The sequence below is a fragment of the Panthera leo genome, chromosome B2 (assembly GCF_018350215.1).
Source record: "Panthera leo isolate Ple1 chromosome B2, P.leo_Ple1_pat1.1, whole genome shotgun sequence".
Lineage (NCBI taxonomy): Eukaryota > Metazoa > Chordata > Mammalia > Carnivora > Felidae > Panthera > Panthera leo.
Genome location: NC_056683.1, coordinates 71,438,043 through 71,457,396, shown reverse-complemented (window position 1 = coordinate 71,457,396; position 19,354 = coordinate 71,438,043).

Genomic DNA, 19,354 nt, shown 5'->3' with positions numbered 1-19,354 from the left:
GAGGAAGCTATCCTAAGAACCAGTCTTTCAAGAATAATGATTAGTTAGCTATTTGGTAATGAGAGGGTGGTAGGTTACGAGTCTTGCACAGGAGGTAGCATTATGTTAGTGACACTCATACCTCACCTTTGAAAGTGGCTTGTGTTCTAATTTTTTAATAAATCTGGGAATCAAATACAACATTTACATTTTTATAAGCATATTATATAGTTAGGGTATATCAGTTGTACATATACGGTTAGATTTTAAATATTTTTTGAGGTCAGTCCTCACAGTGAAAATGTAATAAAGATGTCATATGGTCACAAAAGAACAAATAGCTGTGCTTCAAAGCTGTATTTATTCACCAACATTTAAGTGTTTTCGTTATGTTTGAATTATTACTGTCAGCCCTTATGAAAGTGGGGTCTGGTCTTTTTTTCAGAAAGAAAAGGAGTATGGGAACACATTTCTAATTTCTAATTGTATTTGAGATTTTGAGTTTATATCTTAGAATCTACCCTAAATACTACTTGAGAAATCCAGCAACCATCTTTAGATTAGTGTGCTAGATATTTATTGGTTCTATGAATCCATTTCTATCCCCTCAATACATCTCCCTCCTTCCCTCCCCCGGTCTAAAGAACTAAAAATTACACTTCTCAGATTCCCTCACAAATTTAGGTTTTATCAACATGCAGCACTCGTGAAATTTTTGGAAGGTAGAAGGGAGGTGGATGTCATCCTTCTGGAGAACATAATTATATAAATGGGCTCCTTACAGATACAAGTGTTGGCAACAGCTGAATTACATGTTCCACTATCTTGACACCATTTTTGTAAATGCAGGCAGTGGTAATAGTGATAATGATCATGGCAGATGTGGTCTTACAAATTTGAAGTTAAAGACTAGGGGTGGCCTCTTGACTCATTCCTCCAAGTTACCAATAATCTTATAAGCATCTGATCCTTTGAATTAAAGCACTCTGCTTGAAATACCTAGTGGTATCTATTTCATGCAGTGAACCTTGCCTAATTTAGTATTCAGCACCAAAATTTGATCAGGAAATAGACTGCCAAAGATAATAATATGAAATTGGTTATCTGACCTGTTTGAGTTTACAGGCAGTGATAACTTAATGACCACTGGGAAATGCAATACAGTTTTCCATGTAGTGAATAGCTGAATTTTCACCTATGGCCACCTACAATGAAATAGTTATTGCAAGACAAGATATTGGCCGAATAAATGGTAGCTACATTGTAGTATTGTGATGGAAACGAGAAATATAAATAAAGATTTAAGTGAGATAGTTGCCTCTGATTGCCCTGCAGAGTTTATAGGAAAAAAAAAATTAGCTTGTGTCTTAAATTCTTGGCTGCCCTTTAAGGACCTGTTATATCTTATAGGTACAGATCTGAAACATCTTAAAATAAGATCCAAAGGTTGATCCAAAGTGGGTTGCAAAATTACAACTTCAGTTCACAGCCCCAATAGTTTTCTAAGTGAAAATTGTGGCATTAATTGAAAACAGGGCCAGGAGGGGGAGGGACCCAAAGAATTGAAATGGGGACACATAGATAGATTTGGATGAAACTGCAAACCTGAATCTCTCAATCCTATTAAATATCCCTGGCCAAGAAAAGCAGTCCCTCCTCCATTGTCAGATGACCTTAGTTTTTCATTGCTTGAGATCCTGTAATGACTTGAACCAAGGTAGTTACCTTCCAAGAGGATGCTGATCTTCCTTAGGGCTGCCTCTTATTCTCTCAGTGCCATCAGATCTGTAAAGATAATTTTAACACAGGATGCCTCAGGGGGAAAGTTCAAAATCTACCCTGGGAGGAGGTAGTTTAGAATGATAGGATTTGGCTAATTTCCACCTGCAGAAATGTGTAGGAATAGAAAGAGTGCCAAGTAAAGTAGAAAGAAACATACCTTTAGATTGGACTGAAATTATTCATACAGGTGCATTTACCAGACATTGTTAATTTAAGGATATAGCTCAACAGTGAGAAGCAGCTTTTAACTAAAGCCTGAAATCACTGGTGGCCTACACTAAAATGAGATATATGTTAGAAATTCACTGGAATAATGTGAAGGAATGAATCCAAAGGCTTAAGGCATAAGGAATGTTGCAGATGATTTATCATGTGCAACCCACTTGACCACCCCCCCCCCACTATGTTTGAGAAATATGTAGGTAAATGTACATTGGTAATAGGTCTTTGAAAAAATCCTGTAGTGGCTGTTTTCCATAAGCTGAGGACTATAGAGAGGAAAACTTTTCCCCCACCTTCTTAGGTTAGTGACTGAGGCTTGTGAATTATTGACAAAAGACAAATTAATAGGGGGAACGTTTGTAACTTCTATTGATACTAGTATTTTTTTTAATATTTATTTATTCTTGAGAGAGATAGAGACAGAGCACGAGTGGGGGAAGGACAGAGAGAGAGAAGGGGAGACACAGAATCCGAAGCAGGCTCCAGGCTCTGAGCTGTCAGCACAGAGTGCAATGCGGGGCTCGAACCTCACGAACCATGAGATCTTGACCTGAGCTGAAGTCAGAAGCTTAACCGATGGAGCCATCCAGGTGCCCCGATACTAGTGTTTTTAATTTTATGTGAATGGAGCTTAATGGAAAAGAAGTGAAAAACGCAAAGAGGTGGTTAGTTAGCCTTATAGACTTGTATACCATTTTAACAAAAGGCAGTAAATTGTGGAAAAGTGACTAGACAAGGAAAGGGAGTCTGATAAATTGTGGGAAAGTGAGTAGGGAACATATGGGGGAAACTAATGGTAGATAAGGGTTATTCCAAAAACATTGTTTATGCAGACTCATCTCAGTGCCATCACTGTTTCCAGTGATAAGGGTTGTTCTCTATCTCTTGATACAGTTTCACACATTTATGCCCTGCTGTTAGGCAGGTAGAGGGAGGACAAAGAGCTGTTCTGGTGCTTGCTTTTTCTCAATTGCCTTCAGTTCAAAAGAATCTTTATGTCACGGTTGTATATTTTCAAGTGACATATTCTGATCTCCTTCAGAATAACAAGGAAGGGGGATGCTGTCTCTGAAATGGGCTCCCTGACTTCAGTAGGAATGAAGGCATTATTCATTGCTAGAGGCCAAATGGCAGTACTTAAATGCCAGAGATGAAGTGGACTTGGTTACAGTACTGGGCAGAAAAGTCAGAGTGGTTATTAGAATGGCTTAGTAGCATGAGTATCTATGATGGTGGCTAATCTATTATGATGCCTTTAGGACTGAAATAGGCAACCTACTAAAGTCCTACTTGATCTGTATACCTGACTCTAAAGTTACTGAACACAGTTTGAGTCAACACAATAGCATAGCCCCTCCTTAGTCACTTCATAGACCCAAAGGTCCTTAAGTGAAGGAAATGTTGGGTTCCTTTGAGGAAATTTTCTGTGATGATGTCACAAGGATGTACTATAAATCCTCATCCTAGCTTTCACCAAAAGGGAAGGGAAATAATCAGACTTTGGGAGCATTACTGGTACATTGAGCTGATGCTGATTATTAGGTGTCCAAATTTTTGCTGTGGTCACCAATCAAAATGGAGGCTTATGGAGGCCAGGTGATAAGTGCAGTTTGGGCCAGAGTCCTTGTCACAATAGACCCAGTGGGTCCCTAAACTTACTCTCTCCAGTTCCTGAATGTATTTTTAGATTAGACATACTTAGCTTCTAGCTAAATATCCACATTATTTCCCTGTCTCATAGATAGGGCTAGTATGATATGAAGACCCAAGTCAAAGCTCAAAAAATGTAACCACCTTCTTAAAACAGTGGACCAAAAGTAGTGTCACATTTCTGGGTGAAAGTCAGAGGTTCATGCCAACATCAAAGTCATGGAAGATTCAAGGGTGATGATTACTTATCAGACACCCATTTAACTTTCCTGTTTGACTTGAGTAGAAATCGGAGAGTCTTGGAGAATAACAGTGGATTATCATCAACTTAATCATGTAATTCCAAGTTCAATAGCTGTTCTAGATATACTCAAATAACTGAAGCAAATCAATGTAATTTTGGCATTTGATATTCTGCAACCAAGCTATTAAATGTTTTCTTCTCCTTTCCAATAAAGATATTACAGAAGAAGCTTCTTTCACCTGTATTCCCTCATGGTCCTGCCTCAGGGCAATATTAACTATTCAGTATTCTTTAATAATCTAGGAACCTTGTTTGTCTCATCATGTGATAAGACACTGCTTTGGCCCATCATGTGACCGCATTTGGTGAGTAGGAGGTAGCAAGTGGCATAGATTCTTTGGTAAGGAACATGTACGCCAGAGGGTGGGAGGGGAAAATAACCATAAACTCAAGGGCCATGACATCAGTAAAGTCTTCAGTGGTCCTGTGGTCTATAACAGATTGAGACGTTTCCTCCTCAGGGAAAGACAATTGCTACATCCATCACTGTTAAAGAAGTGAATTTCTTAGGCTCGTAAATCTCACTGGGCTTTGGAAACAACATATACACATTTCAGGGTACTGCTTTGACTCTCTTATCAAGTAACCCATAAGGCTGCTAGATCTGAATAAGGCCAGAGTAAGAGAAGGCTTTGTTACTACTGTGGACTACAGTGCAAGTTATTTTGCTATTTGAGCCTTAAGATCCAATAGATCAAATGGTGCTTGAAGTGCCTGGCAGAAAGCAATCCTCTAGGGGCCTCTGCCAAGACTTGATTTAGAATTACAGTTTAGAGCAAAGCCATGGCCTATTCTCCATATAACTATTCTTTTAAGAAACATATCCTGGGTTGCTTCTGGACCACAGTAGAAGTTTGTGTATCTGACCATGGAATATCAAATTATCATGTAAGCTAAGCTGCTTACATGGATTGGGTGTTATCTGATCCACCATGTAATAAACTAGGGCATGAACAGCAGCACTCTTTCATCAAGTAGAAGGTTATGAAGACACAGGTAAATGGCAAGATCAGTGCCTAAGACTACCATTGCATCACTCCTGAAGCATTGTCACTTCTCCCTCAACCCACATGTTTGACCTCTTGAAAGTTGCTATGAAATGTTGGCTGATTGTATTTTCACACCTCTGATTCATTTTGCCTTGTTTTGTGTCCTAGGATACTGATCCATATAGGCACTGAATCACCTTGTCTTCCTTGCCAGCTGACTTCCAGTTGGGTGCAATGAGTAGAAGATCAACAGGTAGATGTATAGAGTGGCTAGGACATCCATTCTGTGCTCTCTCCCTACTTAGGTGTTGTATCTCTAGCTCTAGCTACTTCCTTCCATAATCATAGCCCCTACCATAGTTTTAGTTCTCGTTGAGCTCCAGGATCATTGTTTCTCCTCTTGTTTCTTCAGTTCTGAGGATGATAATAACATCACACTCTTGCTAGCATCTAAGTACCTCACTATCCTTTGTTCCTTTAACCTTGCCTATACGTCTGCAAGCAATTCTTTATTAAAGGATATTTATTTAAACCACATGGGATAAATTTTAATTTATGCTGAAACCCTGATTGAGACACTGGAAAAGAAAGTAATTGATCCTGGTTTACAAACTATTCCATATAATATGCAAACACAAGCTGGAAATGGACCATGGCAGCATTACAGCTTTACTTAGGAGTGGCCCTGAGGGATATATTGAGGGAAAATATTACTAATGAAAGGACTTTGGGCAGTACATCTGGTCGCCCACTTTTCCTAGAAGGAAAAATAACCAGTGTTATAAACATAAATTGGCTTTTGGATAATTGATAATGGTTTGGCCAGACATTCAAAAGCTTGGAAGGGATAAAATTGAGGATTGGTGACAAGAAGTTCTGAGAAGCTCTGGGTATGACATTATTTGTGTTTCATGTAAATGCTTACCAAAGGCACCCACCATAGAAGAGTTTCTCAACAGAGGGACAGAGTGACTGGTTCTATGGTTATTTGTTAGCCTCTTTTCCTAACAACCTCACGTTTGCTCAATGGGTTCATAAACAAAATGAGCAAGGTGCAATGTAATGGGCTGAACGGTGGCCCCCAAAATATCAAGGCCTATCCCTAAAATCTATAAAGGTTTGGGGCAAAAAAGTCTTTTTAGGTGTGATTAAGTTGAAGATCTTGAGGTGAGGCAATAACCCTAGATTATCTAGGTGGTCCCTAAATGCCATTGTCGGTGTTCTTATAATAGATACGATACACAAAACGGAGAAGTGATGTGAAGATGGAGGCAGAGATCGGAGTGATACAGGTCAGGAATGTTGGCAGCTACTAGGAACTGGAAGAGACAAGGAACAGTTGCTCCTCTAGAGCCTCCAGAAGAGATATGGCCCTGCTGACACCTTGATTTCAGACTTATGTCCTCTAGAACTGTGAGAAAATAAAATTCTGTTGCTTAACCAATTGTAATGCAGTAATTTGTTGCAGAAGCCACAGGAAGCTAATGCATACAGGGAAGGAGGTTGTATCAGAGCTTGAACAGCATGGACTTCTTAGCAAGGCTGATGTGACTAGGACCACTGCTGAGTGCCCAACCTGCCAACAGCAGAGACCAATGCAACCCTTGGGATATGGAACCGTACTTAGAATAGCCAGCCACTTGGTGGCTTCCCATTATGCAAATGGCATCAGTTAATTCCTACTAGAGTAACACTCATTCTGAAATGTACTTTCCAGGAACACCATCCATCTGTGGATTTATTGAATGCTTTATTCAACACAATGGTATACCACATAACATTGCTTCTTATCTGGAAAATCATTTTATAATAAAAGAAATATGACAATGGGCTTAACCCATGGGATTCCAATTATATTTCCATTTATTATTCAAGATAGGCTAACTACTGAAATAAGCAAACTCCGATGAAGGGGTATTAAAGAAATACAATAAATTGATAATTAAACAAATTCTATTTCACAAGCCTGTAGAACTCATCAGAGCGGGGCAGTAGAGGTGGAAGGCTCTGCTCCGTGCAGTCATTCAGGGATCCCGAGCCTCCTTCTCTCAACTGGCCTTCTTCATTCAGTCACAGAGATGGGGTTAGAGCGAGATCGCTCAGAGGATTTTATGAAAGGAGTGGCCAAGTTTGGCGGTGACAGTCATCAAATACAACTTAGACTCCATTGGCAACAGCTTACTCAATTACAGCACTTAAGAGCAAGGGATACCGAGAAATGTCATCGAAATGTGTTTCCAGGAGGAACTGTGTTTGTGAGATTCTACCCATTATCTCCAACATACCATATACTCAGACTCGATTTCCCCAGAGCATGTGACCTTTAAAACAGTAAAGTGTTCTATTGAAGACTATTATGACTATAGCGTGAAGATAAGAGTTTGAGAAGCTGGAGTGCTTTCCTACCAGTATATGCTCTGAACCGGTCACAAATGTATGGTACTATTTCCCCCTTAGCCAGAATACTTGGGTTTGGGAAACAAGGGATACATTTGAAAATGGATCTTTTCACTATTACACTTACATGCAACATTAAATGTTTTTTTTTGCTTTTTCAACTTCGTGCTGTGTTAGTTTAAAGAGCTGAGTTTCTAAAGAAGGAAAGTCTTTACTAAGGGATACTAAGTTGTGATTTCACTTAACCTGAAGTTGAAACCACCACCTGGAATTTAGGGATTCTTATGCCATTCGGCAAATAGGCAAAGAAGGGAAGACAGTACCAGCTGGGGTAATTGCTGCTGCAAAATGGAGGAAAGGAGGAATATTTTTGCAACCCAGACCTTCTTTGGTGCTTCCAAGTATTCATGTGACCAGTGACAAAATTGACTGAATGCCTTTAGTGATCCCAAGAGACAGGAATATCAAGCGCTCCAACTTTTCAGCTGTAAAGGCACAGGTTACTCTACCATGTGAAGAACCCTGTACAAATCAAGTTATGACTGAGGCAAAACATAACTGGAATGAACCATGGAAAAATTAAGTTAACTGTACTGTTTATGGTTTTATGACCAGTTCTTGCAGAAACACGACCTCGGATAGTTTTGCATATTTTTCTTGCTTTATGTATATGTTTGTATATCTTAGCCAAAAATTTCCCCCTCTCTCTCTTTCTCTTCATACTTGATATAAGGCATATTAATGGTGATAAAGTTTACAATTTACTCTTTAATATAAAGGATATCAAGGGGCACCTTGGTGGCTAAGGCGTCCAACTCTTGATTTCAGTTCAGGTCATGATCTCATGGTTCATGGGTTTGATCCCCACGACCGGGTCCGTGCTGGCAGTGCAGAGCCTGCTTGGGATTTTCTCTCTCTCACTCCCTTCCTGCCCCTCCTTTGCTATCTCTCTCTCTCTCTCTCTCTCTCTCTCTCTCTCAAAATAAGTAAATAAACTTAAAAAAAATAGAGAATATCAACGTGGTTTATAACTGACCAAGAAGAGAAATGAACAAGATTACATTGTTGGGTACAGTGACTAGCCTTTGGATCTTTTCTTTTAGGAGACAGTGAGCAAATTTTTGTTTTATATGCAGGCCAATTGTACTTTGCAAGATTGGGAAGATGTTGGTTTTGCTCTTATGCTTGTTTGGAAGTTAAACGTGGGTAAAAGATTGTGGATGCTGGGTAGCTACACAATGGATCGTGCCCAATACTGCCTGTTGGTACATGGCATTCATTCCCTTCCCCCATATCATACATTGCAAGGGCTGGAGCACTAAAATCCACATTTGCAAACATCCCTGATGTTAGAGCTCTGGAGCTAGTTTATAATATGCTGATGAAATGCACTTGAGTGACTGAATTTTTTGGAGAGAGAAGACGGTCCAAACAGCTCAGATGGACTTAACATTGATAGCAGCTGGATCCCATGTTCCAACATTATCATCAGCTTCATTAGTGTGGAAGAGCTGTGAAGTCATCAGTGGTGGTAGCAATGGCAGAAGCAGTTTCCTGACCCTGAATCCCAGTCAAAGGAATGGTTCCTTGGGTTACAAAATATAATGGTGGTCTCTTGATTTCTCTTCTCTGGATTCACATCATTATGTAAGCACATAATTTCCTCTGTTAAAACCCTTTCTGCTTCGGGGCACCTGGGTGGCTCAGTCAGTTGAGTGTCTGACTCTTGATTTTGGCTCAGGCCATGATCCCAGGGTCGTGGAATTGAGCCTACATCATGGAGCATGCACACGGCTTAAGATTCTCTCTTTCCTTCTGCCCCCCTCCCCTGCTCATGTTCTCTCTCTCTATAAAACAAACAAACATACAAACAAACAAACAGAAACAGAAACAAATACTTTTTGCTTGAAAACACGAGTTTCTGCTTCCTGCACAGAACCCTAAATAGCACAGATGATTGTTAAGAAATCTCACAGCACTTAAATTTTTAAGTATGATATGATAATGAAATATTTTAAGAATGCAATGGCAATACAATTACATATGGCTTTAGCATTCCAAAATGGTCATTCTTATCTTTGGCATGTCTTTTTCTCTTGCTGTGCTCAGGCTTTCTGGTAAATAAGCATTGAAATGTTTTTCTACATTTGAAGAGGTACCAAATAATTGGCCTAACTTGGGCACCCACATGTCTCAGCATAGCCTTGATTCCTAGACCTCTTGTGTCTTTTTGAGAAGGTTTCCTGAAGAGCCTAAGGCAAGGTCTTTGATACAGATAATTTGAGAGTTGATTCTGGGAAGCTAGAGTGAGTGTGTAAAGAAAGTAAGATCGGCACAGAGGAAAAGCCAATAAAGGGTATGTGTTAGCTTAGTTAGCACTGTGGGTAGCTGGGATACAGCTCTGCTGGTAACTCTCTGACAAACCATAAAGAAATCTTAGAATTCTGTATCTGGAGGATGGGAGACTGAGGCATCTAACTCTGCATTTCTGTCTCTCATTGGTTACACTGGGGAGTATGCTCTGTATCTGCACCTTCCCCCTTAATTCTGGAATATACCCGTTAGCCTAAGCAGCCCTGAGGCAGAAAACAAAGAATAGCAGCAAAAATGAGGTTGAAATGGGACACTGCCCGTTTTCATGGAACTGTCTATTATAGCACTGAAATGAGAGAGAGATTTGAGGAAATGTGGTTCTAGAAACAAATGTTCCTTCTACATCTATCTGACTTGACTCTTAATAAGTTTTTCTTTTTTTTAAAGGTTACTCTCACTCTGTTTATAGTATAATTTCTAATATGTACAGTTGTTTACAATATTGTCTATGGTTGTTTACAAAATTGTCTATTACAATCTTGTCTAGGCACAAAATTCATTGCGTAGCACATAGTGCTTTTTAAGAGTCATACAGGTGGTGTGATGGTTAGCTAATCACTTAAAGAATTTGTATAACTCTGCTTAAAAAATTTTAAGATATAAGTGTACACATATAAAAAGTAAAAAGTATACACAGTCATGTAATTTTAAATCAACAGTTTCTCACTTCATTCCTCTCCATCCTCAGTTCTGTTCCCCAGAAGCAACGCTTTTTAACTTTTCAGTTTGATTTCTTCTGGTGGTGTTTTATTTGTGTTTCTAAACATCTCCTATCTTCTGGTGGTCTCATATTCATATTTCTAAATAATAAACATGTGTTTCTTGCTATTCTTAGACTTGCCAACTTGAGGAGATTATATACCGAGCTCTGCTATCATAGACAAGGGTTCAGCTCTGTTACAGCCCCTACCCACCTTGTTTAAGTCTAAATGATACACTTGCACCTCTACTTCTCTTCCCATGAGCTATAGAAAGTGTCCTTGATCTCACATTTTGTAAGATGTAAGTATAAATGCCCCTAGGTCCTTTCTCTCCACTCTTCCCCAATTTGTACTCTGCATCTGTATTTTTTAGCTTATATTGTCAATAGTGATAATATTTACATTCTGTTCTATTATCAAAATTAAGTCTCTTCATTATGTGTTTTGTCTTCAAGATTATTCTAAAAGTTGAAAAATCAATAAAATCCATTTACATTATTTAGACCATGTAAATTCTGTGATCTTCAGAACCGAGTACTGTGTCCTGATCACATTTCCTTTCTTATATAGCTTTATGTTTTTCTTCGACTTTTGCATTACCTTTCTGTTTTCTTGAATTTTCTCTTCATTTCCCAATGTCTCATAGAATCTCCTTTTGTTCCTAGCGGACTATCTCACACTGTGAGGTATGCAGAATGTGTCTTCTGTAGGTCTTTTGTACAGCCATCATTCCAGTAATTCCCTTCATTATTTACACGTGTTGAAACTGCTGCTTCTTGGGCCACTATCTTCCTCTACCTTGGTTTATTCTCTCATTTTTCTGGATTATATCCTTTCCTAAGACAAGCTATGTGGGTGATATATTTTCTGAGTGCTTACATCTGTCAAATTGTCTATTTATATACTTACTAATTCATCTGGGTGCAGAATTCTCAGGTTGAATACCAATAGCTTTTCCTCATAAATTTGGGGGGAATATATCCATTGTCTTCATGTGACTAATATTGTTTGGGAAAAATCGAATGCCAGTCTGAATTTTATTCCTTTGTTAGTGACATGTTTTCCCTTGCCTCACAGCATTTCTTTACCCTTAATTTTCTGAAATTTCACAGTGATTTGTCTAGGTGCATTTTTTTTTTCATGTATTCTGCTACATACTTGGATGTCTCTTTTAATTTGGCAAATATATATTCTTCCAATAAAGGAAAATTTTCTTCCATTATTTCTACAATTCCTTCCTCTTTCATCTTTTTTCTGGTCCTTCTGAAAATACTATTATTTGGGTATTATAGCACCTGAACTGATCCTCTGAATGCCTTATGTTTTCACCAATATTTTTTGTCTTTTATTTCTTCTCCATTCTGAGAGACTTCCTTAACTGTATATTTCAATCCTTCTATTGCACTATTGTTTGATAAATCACATTTAAAATTTCTAAAAACATTCATAGTCTCTCATTATTTATTTTCCCCATAGCATTTATTTTTGTTTTATGGGTACAGCCATATTCTTTTTAAAAAAAGATATTTATTTATTTATTTTTGAGAGATAGCAAGAGAGAGTGAGTCATGGAGGGGCAGAGAGAGAGGGAGACAGAGAATTTTAAGCAGGCTCTGCACTGTCAGCTCAGAGCCCAAGGTGGGTCTCGAACCCATGAATCATGAGAACATGACTGAAGCTGAAATCAAGAGTCGGACGCTTAACCAACTGAGCCACCCCAGTAGTCCTGGGCACAGCACATTCTTGAAGATTTCTAACATTCATAAAGAATTTTTCAAAATTATCCTTGTTCCTTGAATCACCTCTGTTTCTTCTAGGGGCAAATTTTCAGTGTGTCTTCTATCTCAGAGCTATGTAATCCACGCTTGCCATTCGTATTTGAGCCTGACCCAAAGGCTGATTCAGAGTTGTGTGCTCATGGCAGGGTGTGTTGTCTGTCAGGCTATACTTCACTGTGAGCTGGCAAGGACCTAACCTTACACTGGGGGCCTCTCAATGCCAAAATGAGGAGGACTGTAATTTAAATCACCAACGCCTGTACTACCTGCCTTAGTTCTCCCCATAATTTTTTAAGACAAGAACTTTGGTGTGTTTTTTTCCTGTGAGGGAGAAAGAAGTGAAGATTGATAGTGTAATGCTATACATTTTGTGGATGAGAGTGCTAGAAGGGAATGAGAGTTTTAACTATTCCATATATAGGCTTTCCAACCCCCTTTTCTCAACTCAAATTCTCATGCCCAATCTCCATCAGGGTGGCATTTTCCAGATGTTATGGAGGGAATGTTGGCTCTCTGCTTCATTATAGCCACCTCTGTGTGTGATTCCTAAACAGTCTCCTCTACTCTACCTTGTGTTTCAATAATTTAAACACCTGCCTTCCATCTTCCAGAAAATTACTAAGATCTCTCACCTGCTGTGGCCCCTTCAACTTCTCCCCATTGTGGGTTTAGACATTTTACTACTCTTTTATTATCTTTAAAATGTTTTTAATCTTCATTTATTTTTGAGAGACAGAGTACAAGCAGGGGGGGAACAGAGAGAGAGGAAGACACAGAATCTGAAGCAGGCTCCAGGCTCTGAACTGTCAGCACAGAGCCTGATGCGGGGCTTGAACTCACAAACAGTGAGATCATGACCTGAGCCGAAGTCAGAGGCCCAACCAACTGAGCCAGCCAGGCGCCCCTCTTTTATGATCTTTTAAATAGATCTTTGAGAGGGATGGGAAATAGGTAATAATAATAAAATAGATACACAGGTAAAAAATGTCAGTAAATTAAAGATGCAAGCTTTTTCTACCGTCTTGAGTCAGAGGACTCTTTACTGTTTCTGAAGGAGAAAACATTCTTTTTTATTTAATTTTTTAAATGTTTTTATTTATTTTTGAAAGAGAGAGAGAGAGCAAGCAGGGGAGGGGCAGAGAGAGAGGGAGACACAGAAACGGAAGTAGGGTGCAGGCTCCCAGCTGTCAGCACAGAGCCTGAGGCAGGGCTCCAACCCATGAACTGTGAGATCATGACCTGAGTTGAAGTCGGATGCTTAACCGACTGAGTCACCCAGGTGCCTCTGAAGGAGAAAACATTCTTAAAGACATTCTTTGTAAAAAAAAAATTTAACACTTATTTACTTTTGAGAGACAGAGTGAGAGTGGGGAGGGGGCAGAGGAGAGGGAGACACAGAATCCAAGGCAGTCTCCAGGCTCTGAGCTGTCAGCACAGAGCCTGATGAGGGGCTTGAACCCATGAACCATGAGATTATGGCCTGAGCCGAAGTCAGACACTTAACTTACTGAGCCAACCAGGTACTCCACCCCACCCTGCCCCTTAAAGATGCTCTTAAAGCAAATGAGAATTTCAGATCTGAGCTTGGTCACTGATATAACCTGAACAAGTTATTTAATCTTCCTGGAAGATAATAATATCTAATTCAAATAGGTAATATATAAAAATTAAATGGAAAGATGTATATAAAGTATTTAGTACAGTGTGCTGTTCATAGAACTTGCTTAATGTGAGTTCCTTGCATATTTCTTGGCATCTCCTTGAAAGTTCATTCATCCTCCAATTTGGTAGAATTGTTTTATTTTTATGTTTTGATTTATTCTGTGGCAATAATTCTTTCCACAGTCATAAAAAGAGAAAGAACTACTGCCCTAGGCTTTTTTCTAATTGGAAGTGATCCACATCTATTTTTATATTCACCTCTAAAAGAGGTTATTTTTCCCTTCAAAGAGTCAAACTAGGCACTTTTTAAGACAACTTATTAGTTTCTTCTTGTTTTCTATTTACAGCTTAAAACCTACTTCTAAAATGGCTTTGCTATAGTTGGAAAATTATAGAGCCTTTCTTATGGGTTGATTGTATTAAACCTTTTTAAGATAACATAATACACTGTATGTATTAACTGCTTAGTAAAGGATTCAGTGCACTGTTATTTGCATAGCATAGCTAGTGTATTATGATTTATCACAAACTAGCTACAGTGATGCTCTGAATTTAGGGCCCCCTAGGAAAATATTTGTAATGAGATGCAAATAATAAAATCTCTAGTGCAGAGGGAGATCTTCCAATTAAAGAGTGATTGGGGTATTAATTGTACCTCTGCTGTCTTGATATTATTGATAGTGGATTAATACACTATAATTTGAATTCAGGCAAAGAAAATCGCTAAAGGAAATAACATGATTTATTAATCAAGTCCTGAAGCATTTCGAAGTTTATTTAGCAGTGCAATAAATTTAAAGGAATTTCTATATTAGCTCTTATTGTTTTATATTAGGAATTAATTTTCACTTGTTATAAGACAGTGCTGGAATAGATATGGTTAGAATAGCAGGAGAGATAATCAGATTAAGGGCTCATGGCCGGGCACTGTGACAATAATAGAAATTAATGACTTTAAATCCAGAGGGACCTGCCATGGATCCCTGGATTAAGAAACATTGCTAATACCGTGCCCATCCCTGTGTACATCTATAAATCTCAGTTTGAATTATAAGTGTAATTATGAATAAAGCTCCTCTAAAATCCACGTGTAGGCTTTTGTGTGGATGTAAGTTTCCGAGTCCTTGGTAAATACCCAGGAGCAAACTGCTGAATCATGTGGCAGGAGTATTTTTGCTTTTGTAAGAAACTAACAAACTGTCTTGCAAAGAGGCTGGACTATATTGCGCTCTCACGGCGGTGAATGAGAGTTCCTGTTGTTGCTCCACATCCTTGCCAGCATTTCGTGCCGCCAGGCCATTCGAATAAGTGTATAGTGGTAATTCATTGTTGTTTTAATTTGCAATTCCCTAATGACATATGATGTGGAGCATCTTTTCATACCCTTATTTGCTATCTATACATCTTCTTGGGTGAGGGGGCTGTGCAGGTCTTTTGCCATTTAAAAAATCACGTAGTTTATTTTCTTATTATAGAGTTTTGAGAGTGCTTTGTATATTTTGGATAGCAGTTCTTTATCTGATGTGTCTTTTGCAAATATTTTCTCTCCGTCTGTGGCTTGTCTTCTTGCTGTCTTGATAGGTCATATTTTTTTTGGATTAAGTAGTTTATCATTCCTAAGGGGATATAAACTGGAGCAAATATATCCCAAAATTGTGATTCTTGCTTATTAGAGATAAATTGTGATTTTAGAAATATATCGTCAAAGCAACCTTAGACTATTGCTACTTGCATCTCTGAATAATCAGTCACAGACACTTAATCACTTATGTTCCCCATTTATTCATTTTGTTTTATGGAGACATTACTGATTGAATCATCATGTTATGCCATCAATATGCTAGAAACTGGGTAGGGAAAGGGGATGGAGGAATTCTTTTTTCCAATGAGAAATTGAGGTAGCTTAGTTCACCTCAAATTTCATTTTTTTTAAAGTATGCTTTACATCCAGTGCAGAGCCCACTGTGGGGCTTGAACTCACAACCCTGAGATCAAGACCTGAACTGATATCAAGAGTTGGACCCTTAACCGACTGAGCCACCTGGGTGCCCCTCATATTTCGTTTTTGTATTTAAAATTCATATCAGTTTTCCCACTTCTCTATCATAACTGAGTGGCTATAGTTTTGATGAGAATTCAATGAGATATTGTTTGAAAAGCATTTAGCCTAGGGCTTGACACATATTAAATGCTCAAGAGTCAATATTATCATAGGGTTTCCATAATATTATTGCTATAATAGTAATCCTTATTGTCACTGTCATTTAATTGTAAAAGTACATAATAATTATTTTGAATTATAACTTGTCTTATTTTGATTTATATTTATCAACATAATTATAGTTGAAACAAACATAAATAAATTCAACATAAATAAACTTGGGGAGCAGTGCTCATCTGCTATAGAGCTCACAGCACTATGTGGCCAGCAAGTTTCAGGAAAGGGACTGCCTTCAACATACACTGGACTGGGAGGCTATTGTAGGCAATACGATAGCCTCAGGGTTACTTAATAAGCATATCATATGCAACTGGAAAAAAGTTCTGATTTTCCTACTCATGGAATTATATAAAGTCAGCCACCAGGACATAATGGGACTTCTAACTATTGTGGATGTACAGTGTTAACTATTTTCTAGTAAGGGAAAGGGATAATAGTAACATTGGAGAAGAGTAAAAAAATAAAGCAGATATGCATGTTATTTAATACTTTTCTCATAGATTTGATAAATAGCATAAATTAATATATAGTTTTAATCTTTGAAAGTTGTATTTACATATAAAAATTTTATTCTGAAAGGTTCATTTTATATATAAATTATATATATATATACATATATATATACATATATATATGTGTATATATATATACATATATATATATATATATATACATATATATATGCTTCCTAAGATACCTAGACATGGCTATGGAGTTAACTAACTTTCAAATTAACTATCTTTCAAAGACTTAATTTTAAACATCTTCAGGGATGATTAAAATTACAACTTGTAAAGGTTGTTTAAAGGTTAAAATTGCAACAATTTATGCAAAATTTACCCTTTCATATTCAGATTTAAGTCAGAGATTTCCTAATTATAACCATAATTTATGTAAACATTTGGGGAGGGGCAGCTACGTAATTCTGGAAACAAGACATTTCCTTGTTCAAGAAGTAGTAGGCTTATGTCAGAAGCTGTAATATGAAGAGAGCTTTGCCTACCATTTGTATGGTAATTTTACTTTATGCTCTCAGATTATTGTTGAATATATTCATTTGACAAATACTTAACAAATTCTTTCTATGTTCCAATTATTGTGCTAGCCTGAGGGAGATAATAATACACATCCCAAGCTTATGAAGAAGCCAATGACTTATGGAAAAGATGGGCAAAGAACCAATTAATTATATTACAAAAGGTGCTAAAATAGAGGCCTAGACAAAGTTGAGAGTTCTAACCACTTCAGAAAAGCTTGTTTCTAACTTATAAAGAGCTTTTTGGAGTAATATTTTCATGCCTAGACATGAATAGATTTGCATGTAACATTTATGGTTGCCAAGGCAGACTTACATGTGACACTATAATGGAAACTGGACACCATGTTAATGAAACATGCTACTTTTCTATAAGTTAATTGAAGAATTCATTGACTGAAACGTGTTAATGGAAACATGAATCTGGGAAGATACTTAATTTAAATACCCCCTTATTTTGGCTATGTATAAAAAAATTAATCAGAGTACAAACCAGAAAAATTTGACCAAGTTCTTCAGCCAGCCAGAATCTAAGGATCCTCTTTCCTAGTCTGTGTTGGCCCCCTTAACAATTAGAAGCCATTAGTATATGTGAAAGAGTTAAATAAAATACACTCCAAGAAGTAGGTAATTGGTCAGCGTGTTTCATATCTACTGGAAATGAGATTATGGTTTAATATAAGAACATGGTACAATTTAAAAGAACTGTTAAAATCAGTACAGTGGATTTTTTCAATTAGTTACAAATTTCTAGAGTTAATGTTGCAGAAATAAGGGTTGTTGATATGGTGCTGGAGAGCACGCTATATTTTAATTCATTCCTTTAATATGTAGCTGTGGAAACGGCCAAATGCCAACATATGCCTAGAAGAGAGTACATAGAAAATGCTCATGAACATAAAGGAAAATGTTAAACTTGTTGAAAATAAGAGCTAGTTGAGACCAAGTTGATCCAGGTCATTTTGTAATTATTAATTTAAGCAATAATAACTAACTACATGTTTATTACCCATAAAGAATGATGATGGAGTTTGTCTTGCTAAGCAAGTTGGGATTCATTACCACTAGTTTAAATTGGTGCTATGGGGATGTTTTCCAGGCATGGTGATATTACACAATGCGCTAAACATCTGTATCAGTAGTCTCCCAGTCAATATTGAATTGTGTTTCAAAAATTTGTTGGTTATTCATTTGTTTAGTCCTCCAGCTAAAAGTGTCCCACGTAGGTATAAACTTCAGGCCTAAACACGGACTACAGCATTTAAAGGTCATGCGGAATGAAAAGATGTACTTGAAACTTACCATCAAGTAAATCAGCAGTATTTATCTGTGGAAAAGCTTTCAGAGCTCTGAGGTGCCTTTCCATAGCTGACATCCCTATCACACTTGAAGCAGGAATACATTGAGCTATATGGCGTTGCTGGCAGCTCTAATGGCTCAGAGCAGGACCACTGAAGGTCAAGGTCTGGGTGGGGGGCGGGGACAGTGGGACAGAGAGGAAACAGGCCAATGGGGAGCTTCCTATCAACTGGTGAGTTGTTTGAGGGCCAAGGCAATATCTTATTTGCCTTTGAATAGATGTTTCAAGCCTTAGGGTTTGGCAAAATAGCTTTTTAAAAATGGCTACTGTGATTTGTCTAGTACTGGCTAACGTCAGTATTAATACATAATATATCTCAGGAGTAAAGTGATAACTTGGACAACATCCATGAACTGAATGAAGATAAGTATCACATTTTTAGAAAGCTTTAGATCTTAGAAATAAAATCGACATTTCCTAAAACATAATACATAGTAAATATCGCTATTATTACTTCTATTGATTAAATGCCTGCTATGACCCGCTCGACACTGCCTCTTTACTCTGTCTATCCCAGCAATTTCAAATCACCCCCCAAACCTGTTATCATTTTATTTTATAAATATGCTCAATTAAATACAAATTTATCTCAGGTCAATAGATATCTGTTGTGCATCTCCTTGGTATAAGATGCTGTCCTAGAGAAGAGGTGTGTGTTCGGCCAATGAAGACTCAAAACTACTGATTTAGTGGGGTGCTCAGGTGGCTCAGTCAGTTAAGCTTCAGACTTCAGCTCAGGTCATGATCTTGCAGTTCATGAGTTCAAGCCCCACATTGGGCTCTGTGCTGACAGCTCAGAGCCCAGAGCCTGCTTCGGATTCTGTGTCTCCCTCTCTCTCTGCCCCTCCCTGGCTCACACTCTGTCTCTGTCTCTCTCTTTCTCTCAAAAATGAATAAACA